This window comes from Trematomus bernacchii, unplaced genomic scaffold (genome assembly GCF_902827165.1).
Source record: "Trematomus bernacchii unplaced genomic scaffold, fTreBer1.1, whole genome shotgun sequence".
Taxonomy (NCBI): domain Eukaryota; kingdom Metazoa; phylum Chordata; class Actinopteri; order Perciformes; family Nototheniidae; genus Trematomus; species Trematomus bernacchii.
In genome coordinates, this window is record NW_022988123.1 from 15,745 (window position 1) to 25,904 (window position 10,160).

The following is a 10,160-nucleotide window of genomic DNA, read 5'->3' on the forward strand; positions in this document are numbered from 1 at the left end:
ACGAGTGATACCTTGTAGCTTACATGTCACAGATGAAGCATTAGTGCTAAGCACAGCAGCAGTCCTATCCCCTGTAAGCCCAGCCGCTTGTTTCACACCATCCCAAAAACTATTCAAAACAAGAACTGACTTCAGCTCACACAAACCTATAGACAGTATCAGACCAATAAGAGACATCTCCATCATCAACTGTCGCCAAGTGGGCAAACTGTACTGTGTGTTCTCACTGTTTTATAACGTTTTTCAGACGCTTCCCTCCTTCTACCATACGTCACTTTGCTATTAGAGAGAGAGCATGCCCATGCCCAGCGCTGACAAGATGTATTTCTTTTATTCTGTATTTTATATGTAACTTTTCTTCAAATAATCATCATAAACAAAGTCATGCTGTTTGGATGGATGCCCAAATACCCTGATCTAAAGCCATCACAGCAGAACTTCCCCTGACAAGCCAGACATGTCCTTAAATGGCCAATATACTGTACATGTTTTACGTTTTTCTAGGATCAGTATATGATTTTCAGAAAAGGAGGTGGGTGGATGATTAGAAATAATCATGTTTTGCTCATTGTTCCCCATCTTTTTAAGCTTTATGGTTTTTGTTTCTTTTTAAAGCAAAAATCTTGGCTGAGATTATTGTGACTATTGCTTAGTGGTTTCAGAACAACGCTGTTTGTTGTGCTGTGCAGATCCTATGAACCAGTGAAGGCTTTTCAGCAGCACCTTTATAGTTTTCATCAGTTGCCCCTTTAACAGAGGTTGTTTTACCTAAAACAGGCCTGAACAAGGACAAATTATTGTTTTTAGAGTCTGATTTGTAACCAAAAACATCAATAGGGGACCTGTATAAGATATCATCAGTATCCTCACACTTACCCACTAGGTGTGAGCTGGGGTTTGCCGTGGTAGCTGTTCTGCGGCTTAGGAGCCACAAAATGCTGAGGGAACAGCCCTCCAATCACAACATCCCCTCCCGACTGCAGGGCCAAAGGCTCACTGTCTGCCAGTTTCACACACTGAGGTAAGATAGATGCAACACCTCTCACTTGATCTACAGTATTCCCAAAATCCTTTGTTTCTCCGCTACAGTCTCTTCTTAATTCGACACACCTCTCTTAACATAGTTATTTGCTTCCCATCACACTTTTGGGAACATTAAAAACAACTGGAGAAACCAGGCTAAATAAGGAACAAATAAGCAGCCAGGCAGGACCTCCGGCAAGGGCAAATGGTAGTGTACATACTGACCCCAAGGCCATTAAATATTTGGTTTAACCAATCACAACGAAAAACAATTGCATAGGTGAAGACTACGGACGGCTCATGTGAAATGTGTTTGGAGATTGACTAATAATGTGATTAATTATTAAATTCATTTCAAACAATAGTATTAAAAGGTTTTTAAGTGTCTATTACTAAGACTGGAACAATTCCAGGTTACTTTTGAGAATATACATTAAAGGATGATACAAAATGTACTTAATGAAATTCCATTTGAACAATTGCATTTTATTTTAATTGTTGCCTTTTAAGACTCAGATGATTCAGAAACATCAGATTTATTTTAGAACCAAACAAACCCAGACCTACCACCTACGGGTGGCTACATCATATTGTAAAGCTAATGTGCATTTTATAATGGTGCGTATGCTTATGTGTCCCAAAAGATGCAATCTATGAAAATTGTTATATTTTAAATATAATAATAAGAATATTCAAAACACATTTTAAGAACTTGTTGAAGGATTTGTGGACTATGGGATGTTGTATTTTCCTCTTTGGCAATAATGTTATAGCAATTCAGCCAGCTTTTCTTATGATTATGCAGTGTTTAATATTTTTTTGGAAATGTTTATCAAGTACCACAATGTTGACTTTATTTATTCACTTTATTTTATTTTTTCAGTAACTGATCAAAATGTATTGTAAAATGATGGGATTAGTTTTGTATCATAAAGATAAAGCAACACTGTCTCAGAATAAAGCAAAACTATGAGTTTAAAAGAAAAAAAAACTGAGTCAAGCAAAATAAAATAAACTTCAAAAATAAAACTATAAATTGCAAACAAATCACTTGTGTAATCATGTAAACTATAAGTCTTTTTTCTTTGTTTTAACATAGGTTTTTGTTTGCAGTTCTTGTTTCTTCTTTCTCAATGATCAGACTTTTGCTCTCGCTGCAGCTCTTCTCGTTTGTGCTCCCTCATTTTTTGTTTTCGATTTTGACACAAACATCCCAGGTGGGTGGGACTTTCAGGGGTGTGTCCCCATTGGCTACTCAGTTTTTGAGTGACAGCCCACTACACCACAGATCAGACAGTGCAACTCATGCAGCAAACTCCGGAGTCCACTCGGCCACGTTTGTGTTGGTGCCTCCTGGGGAGTTTTCATGAACATATCGGACTTATCTTATGGATTGCTGTGCATTATACTTGTGTTGTGTAGTTTATACTTTATTCCAACTTTAAATATTTTAATACCTGAACACACTGCTGCTGTTAAATAATTTCCCAATTTGGGATTGATAAAGTGTCTGTCTGTCTATTTATTTATTTTATAGATAAAGAAAACACATCTATGTATTTTCAAGCTAAAGGTGATACACAATATAAACTGTATACTGTTATTTATTCAAAGACATGTTACATTTCAAAAGCATATATTGCTATGTTTAGGACAAACAATTAAAGACTGCTTTAATTTAACAAATTCTACAATATAAAAGTGGCAGATTTGCTTTATTAAACAGACCAGACCTAGGTAGCATACCAACACAATTAGGAACATGCTCACATCTCACAATGTTGGTCTGAAGAGCTGAAGCATTCATACACAAAGGATAAAATTGGTGTCGTCTCATTCTATATCCTATGAGAAAATGCTATACATTTAGCATTAAAAACTCGACATACTATTCCTGAGGAAGATATGAATAATCAACAGGTTTGAATGGAATCTCTAACATTTTCATGTAGAATAAAGACATAAGAGTGATTATACAAATTACATTTATTGAAATTTGAACCAGAAGATTAAGTCTCAAAGAATGTTTTAAATAAAAGGACATAAAACAAAAAGGTGGATAATAATAAAATCTATTAAATGTATATGTAAAGACATTTGGTCAAATGAAATGACACTGAGCAAGTGATAACAGCAACGCCCAGCGTGAATGAAGATGGTGCAGGTCTTTCTTCATGCCCCCCCTCCGTGCTGTCCCCTCAGAGGAAGTGGGAAAACGGGATAAGACCTCCGGACACCACGCTGTCTCAATGATCCACACTGTTAATATGAGAGGAAAATAAATGTTTTAGGAAATGAAAAATATGAAGTTAACAAATAAAACACAGCTCAGGGGCAGTCATGGACGGTAGGTTTTCCTACAAAGTTAACTCAGCCTCCATTGATTTTCATATCAGATTAGCGTGTTAATAAAATAAGCTATCATGGCTTATACTGTACTTGCATATCTAAACAGAATCATGAAAGCCTGTTGGTAGTCAGGCACACAAGTCCGTTTGAGTGTGTGCGCCGGTGTCTGAACGCTCACTCACTGCTAGCTATGTAGCTAACTGTTAGGCTACTTAGCTTGCATTGTTATGGATCTAAAGGTAGCAAAAGCTAACTTTCATAGCACAGCTTTACTTCTCACTTAACACAATAAAGAAACAGACCGTATAGTACAGCACAAACAACACAAATGATCAATACTTACATATATTTTCACTTGTAGTATTATAATAATTGAAATGCTGGTTCTTCTGGGGGTGTTCTATAGAGTGGCGAAGTCCCTCCCCTTCCGGTGGACCTCCATGGGACCTTATTTCGGAAAAATTATGTATTGAAGTCAATGGAGAGAGAAAGATTATCTTTCGATCCCGTTTGAATTGTGCCACGAATTACACATATGATGTTTGTCAATTTAAAAGATAATTTTGCAAGTCAAAAAAAAAAATGTGTCGTAAAACTGTGAAGTAACACATTTGTTTGTGTGAAACGCTCAATGAACTACATCTCTGGTCAACAACACACGTCACCAAGATGGCCGTCACTACTGTCTTGTCAACAAAACGATTGACTACCCTCACTATCACCACAATGAAACACGTCCTGAAGAATGTCATGCAAAGCTGCCTGCCTGCCTTCCTTTGATTCTCTCTGAACTGCCTGGTCGTTTTAATGTTTAATGTCAACCATTTGTGCAGATAGCATGAAGTAGAAAAGATCGCTAGCGTTAGCGTTAGCATTTCTCCCCCGGGCTTAAATTGTGTATTATAGAATGACCACACCGGTGACAGTACTCTTCAAAGGGTTCACGAAATATGACTACTACTCTTACTGTTTAACATTTTGGGTTACTTAATGTTACTTCATGTTAAGGCTAATAAAAATGACAAGGCTGTAATGCTAACTAACGTGCTAGCTACTAGCTAGGTAGCTAACTTGATCAAGCCACTCCTGGTCCTTTCATCAGACGGGAAGCAAAAGAACGAGCAAGACCCATTGCTGGTATGATAACAACCTGGTACTAAGCACACAGGCATCTTGTTAAAGTTATCTTATCTTAGCCAGCGCCATATAGATAGATTCTATCTATATGGCGTTATCTTATCTTAGCTATCTCTATTTTAGTGGAGGAAAACAATTGTGACATCACTTACGCGACTCTGGGATTTGTAGTCTTTCTAGTTGCATATTTTTCATAGTCTTATATTTCAACAGTTTTACGACAAACTGTGACTTTTTTGACATGGAAATGATTTTTTAAGATTGACAAACATCATATGTGTAATTCATGGAACAATTCAAACGGGATCGAAAGATACGTTTTCTCTCTCCATTGACTTCAATACATTATTTTTCCGAAATAAGGTCCCATGGACCGGAAGTAGATGGGCGTGATTTCACCACTCTATCCACGCCCCTGCTACCGCACCGCAGCTGCCTGCACTGTACAATCGCTGGAGGACTGGGCTGTCACTCAAAAACTATTGAGCATAAAAGAAACTCCAATATTAATATTTAAATCAACAAGGAAAGCATATTTGAATGTGCACAGTATTAAGCTTTATAAAGCCATCTATATTTTTTACAAACCCCTGCTCATTAAATGTTTCTTGGTGTTTTTCTCTGGCTTAAATAAAATAATAAAACATTTTGGAGCGAATATACACGTAATTAGTCCAAAACTGGAGGCCAGAATGGCAAATATCTCCACAGCCACAGTAAATTTCCCAGGAGAGCTGACATATGCTGGGATAAATGTGATCCAGACTGCACAGAATATCAACATGCTGAATGTGATAAGCTTGGCTTCATTAAAGTTATTAGGTAGTTTCCGAGCTAGGACAGCTAACACAAAGCAAAAGACAGCCAGTAAGCCTATATACCCAAGTACAGCCCAGAACCCCAAAGCTGATCCTAATGCGCACTCCAGGATGATTCTCTCCTTGTATGTCGTGAGGTTTTTCATTGGAAAGGGGGGACTAAGAACTAACCAAATAGTACATATCAAAACTTGAATAAACGTGAAAGATACTACAGTCAATCTTTGCTGTGAAGGCCCAAACCATTTCATCAAATTACTACCTGGTAGTGTAGCTCTGAAGGCCGTCAGAACTACTATAGTTTTTCCAAGAACACAAGACATGCAGAGGACGAATGTGATCCCAAACGCTGTGTGGCGCAGCATGCAGGACCATTCCGAGGGTGCTCCAATGAACGTTAATGAACATAAGAAACATAGAGTCAAGGAGAAGAGCAGCAAGAAGCTCAGCTCAGAGTTGTTGGCCCTGACAATTGGTGAGCTCCTGTGACGATAGAACACAGCCGCTGTTATAATGGTGAGACAGGTACCACCGATTGAAAAAGCAGCCAAGACGATTCCAAGGGCCTCGTTGAAGGAAAGAAACTCTACAGGTTTGGGAAGACACGTATCTCTCTCTGCATTAGGCCAGAATTCCTTGGGGCAAGGGAAACAATCAAAGGAATCTGAAAAAAAGAAAACAGCTTTAAGCAGTTGGAATTTATATTTTATGTTGTAGACATACATTACAAAAACAAATACCTGTAGCATTGCTAATCTCTCCCTCGGGACACGGTGTACAGTCATAACAGCAGATGGGTTTTCCTTTCTGAAGGTGTGCTCTGAAGCTAAAATTATAAAAGGATAGATTCATGTTTTTTTCTTCACAAGGTTTTTCTTTGTGTCTTTTACATTTTTGTATTTTCGATACAATCCAGTTTTTGTGAGAAAAAAAATCAACTAAAGCTAAAGTAAGTTTCAGCAGTCTGAAAGTGATTATCTTATCTAGATAAAAGTATTTTATACAACACCTTTAATTGTGTCACTTTTCTCCACTCCATAAAAAGTAAGTAAACGCGTATTTAAAATAATAAATGTAACTTTTATACAAAAAATACTCTCTCATTATTTTGTAACATTGGAATTTGTATGAGGTACCCTCATAATATTAATGGTCAGAATAAAACATTTCAGAGACCTTAAACTCTTTATAAAAATGAAAGACTCTATACCCTTTAAGATGATATGAAAATGTAACATGTTAAATAATTGCTTTGGGGCTCCTCACCTGTGTGCCACCCTCCACCCAGGTGAGGTTCCTGTTGATAAGGAACTCCTGGCCCACCGGCAGTGATGAATCGTATTGCCCCACAGTCACCAACTCAATGCTGCCACTCTCCTTTTTTTGCCAGTTTACCAGCTCATATGTGGCCACAGGATCCCCGTTGGCATCAAATGACACATCATAACCATTTTGGGAAAAATTAACTTTTTTCAGCTGATTAAGAACCTAGGGATGAAGTAAAGGAAGACAGTGAAGGGGATTAAGAGATCATTTAAAATAAAATGAGCATTCATTTAATAACATAGACGTGCAGCTTAAAAGAACAACATAATTTGTACTGACCTCTTTGGACTCTAGCTTAGTGAACTTATCACACTGTGTAGGAGAATCAGTTTGCTGACACACTGCGTTATGAATGGCATGCGCTATTGCATAGACAGCCTTGTATGCCATGTTAGTGACTCGAAGTTGAGATGTGTCAGTGTATGAGCTCTGGAGCGTCTTTATATCTTCAGTTCCATCACACACACTCCTGTCCATGGCTTCACCTAAAAACACAGAGACAGAGGGAGGTGTTTTTAGCCATGACAATTACATTCATTAATTCTTATGTGTGTATTGTGTTATTTAACCTGCCAAACAAGCATTGCAGGATTTACATCACATTTCAAATCACTGTTATGCGGAAATGTCTATCTGTTTTTTACGTTATTAGTTTATTTTCAAATGTCAGCAGCTCACATTTACACAAATGAGTCATCGGACAAATACTTACAATTATATTAGGCAAAACATGTATTCCTTGTATTTAATACTGACTTGCCCTGTTATAATGATGCATGATGGACACTAGAACCAGCAGTACAGGATAATCAGAGACCCTTATCACACTAGAAATAAACTATCTGCCCTCTGCTGTCTGGTAGACGGTGACACACTAACAGGCCTACACAGCTTTATTCAACTCGCAATAAGACTGCTGAACTCTTGAAGTCAGGACTTTGACACTGTCCCTCTACATTTAAATACTTGTACTTACTCTTTAACTCACCTACATTATGTATGTACATATACCGTGTATATATTACTTCTCATAAAGCATACATTTACTAAATTCCTGTTTACAGTTCGTCTTCTTTATTTTACAATTACTGAAAACCTGTCAACAAAATATATTCCACATTTTATATGTGTTTTATTTTACATATATTTTAACTCTGCACTATATGTTTTAGATGATCAGGATTAGCAAACAGGGTTTTGTCTTTAAGAGGCTGATCATTTTGGGCAACACAATCAAGACACTACTGTGAGTGTCATGAATGTTTAAAATTGGCACAACTTTCTCACTTTTTACCAGCCTGCAGTTGAATGCTTCCTCCCAGAACATGGTAAGCAATGGGGAGTCAGCCACTATTTTTTCAGCATTTATTTTATCACCATTTTTGAAGGGAGACTTTCCCTAAATTGTTGTGCATTGAGGAATAAATAGCTTTCAACTAAACAAATAAACAGTCTGGAATCACTGCATAATAGCCCAAGTAGAATAATGTACATGTATGTTATTTACAATATATTAGACAGCATTGTTAATAAACATGACCTGAACATCACATTGTAAGATCATTCACCGAGATGCACCTTATGTCCGCCTCATGTATTTCATTAAAAATATTAGATTTCCCTTTCAGTCAAAATCGGGGTTTGGTCTTAACAGGCTGATCAATTCAGGGAGTTTCACTTTGACAGAAAATAAAAAAACGAACACAATCAAGACACTACCGTGAGTGTCATGTATGTTTAAAATTGGCACAACTTTCTCACTTTTTACCAGCCTGCAGTTGAATGCTTCCTCCCAGAACATGGTAAGCAATGGGGAGTCAGCCACTTTAGAGGGAGAGAGATCCAGCAGGAAGTCCCTCAGACCTGGGATGACAGATTTTTCAATGCCAAATCCGATGGCTCCAGCAAGGAAGCTGAACCTCAGCATGTCTGGGTCGGTCACCCAAGACTCACTACCTATCCACTGGCGAGGTGGAGAAGGCTTGCGTGACAGCTCCTCCAGCAAAATCCTCATATCTCCAGGGGAAGTAAATGCCACAACAACCTTAGCCGTTGACCTGGAGGGACGTTCAATGACATATAAAAACAATAGTTATAATATATGATTAATATTGTCTTTTATAACAATACAAGTCATAAGTATGAAGAAAAACAAAACATAAGAGATGAGAAACAGATATTTCCTGTTGTAATAAAAACATGTTCCATCACTTATAGAATTTGTTTTGGTTTTTCTTCGCAGAAGGTCAGTGTCAGCACAGTGAACTAAAGGAGAATCAGTGATATAGAAACCTGCGGATAACGTCAGCTACTCTCTGGATCCGGCTACGTGGGTGGGTCCGATCGAAAGACTCAGAGTATTCCACACAGATCCCCTCTTTACGTGCTGCATGCAGGAAAGATGCCATACCATTGTTGCCATAGTCAGAATTCGACCGGACAGCACCTATCCAAGTCCAGCCAAAGTGTTTTACCAGCTTGGCCAGCGTGTCAGCCTGGAATTGATCACTCGGGATTGTTCTGAAGAAACTCGGGTACTGCTGTTATCAGACAGGCATGCACACGTGGCAAAGTGGCTGACCTAAAGCAAACAACAGTTGTTTAACGGGACAGAGGCAAAACAAGTAATGGACTCAAACACAGTTTGCAATAAATTCTTAATATTTACTTGAGGTATGTTGAAGGGCCCGATGACGCGCAACATACTGATGGAAGGCGTGGACCCAGACTCACCAACGACGGCCATCACCATACCAGACTGCGAGCATTTGTCGCCGGTGTTAAACACCGGGTCCAGTCGCCCTGAAAGCTGAAATGCAACATGCACCGCCACGGACACCGAGGCACATGAGTCGTAGATCTCATAACCAAGCTTGATCCCCGGAAGCAGCTCCGTGCTGTTGTTAATCTGCTCGATGGCAAAGACCATTGCACGAGAGAAGCGCAGTTCACGGGAGTCGATACTGCACACAGACATCGGTGTTAATGTTAAAACTTTAAGATTTTTAAATAATACGTGATAGACTACAAGATTACTGCAATTCAAATATATGGTCTGGATAATAACGAACAGCTTCTCTTTAGGCTTTATGTGAACCAATTAAATACACATAAAATAAACATGTGTCAAAATCCCAAACACTTGATATCCAAAATTCACAATAACTTGGCTGAATTGTTTCAATGGTCAATTTAATCCTAAATTACACATATCTCTCTTTAAAAATTGTGATATGTATATAAATCAGTTAAACTATACATTTTTATGAAAGAGAAAACAAATCCACATTTTGTTACATACAACTACATGGCAACACAAATTCACAATATAAACATCAATATACTGTATATCCCCACAGTCTAGCCAAAATCTCCCTGTACTAACCTCCCTGTGCAGCTTAGTGGCTCGGGCATGGTGGTGTAGTTATGCTTCACTGTGTGCATGTAATAGTGAATGGAGAAAACACCCCCAATGACATAGTCACCGTCCATAGAGAATGCAGGTTG

General features: G+C 38.2%; 1 pseudogene; it reads right to left on the minus strand.

Moving 5' to 3' along the window:
• Positions 1-5,089: 5,089 nt before the first annotated feature.
• LOC117475774 lies at positions 5,090-10,160 on the minus strand (annotated as a pseudogene).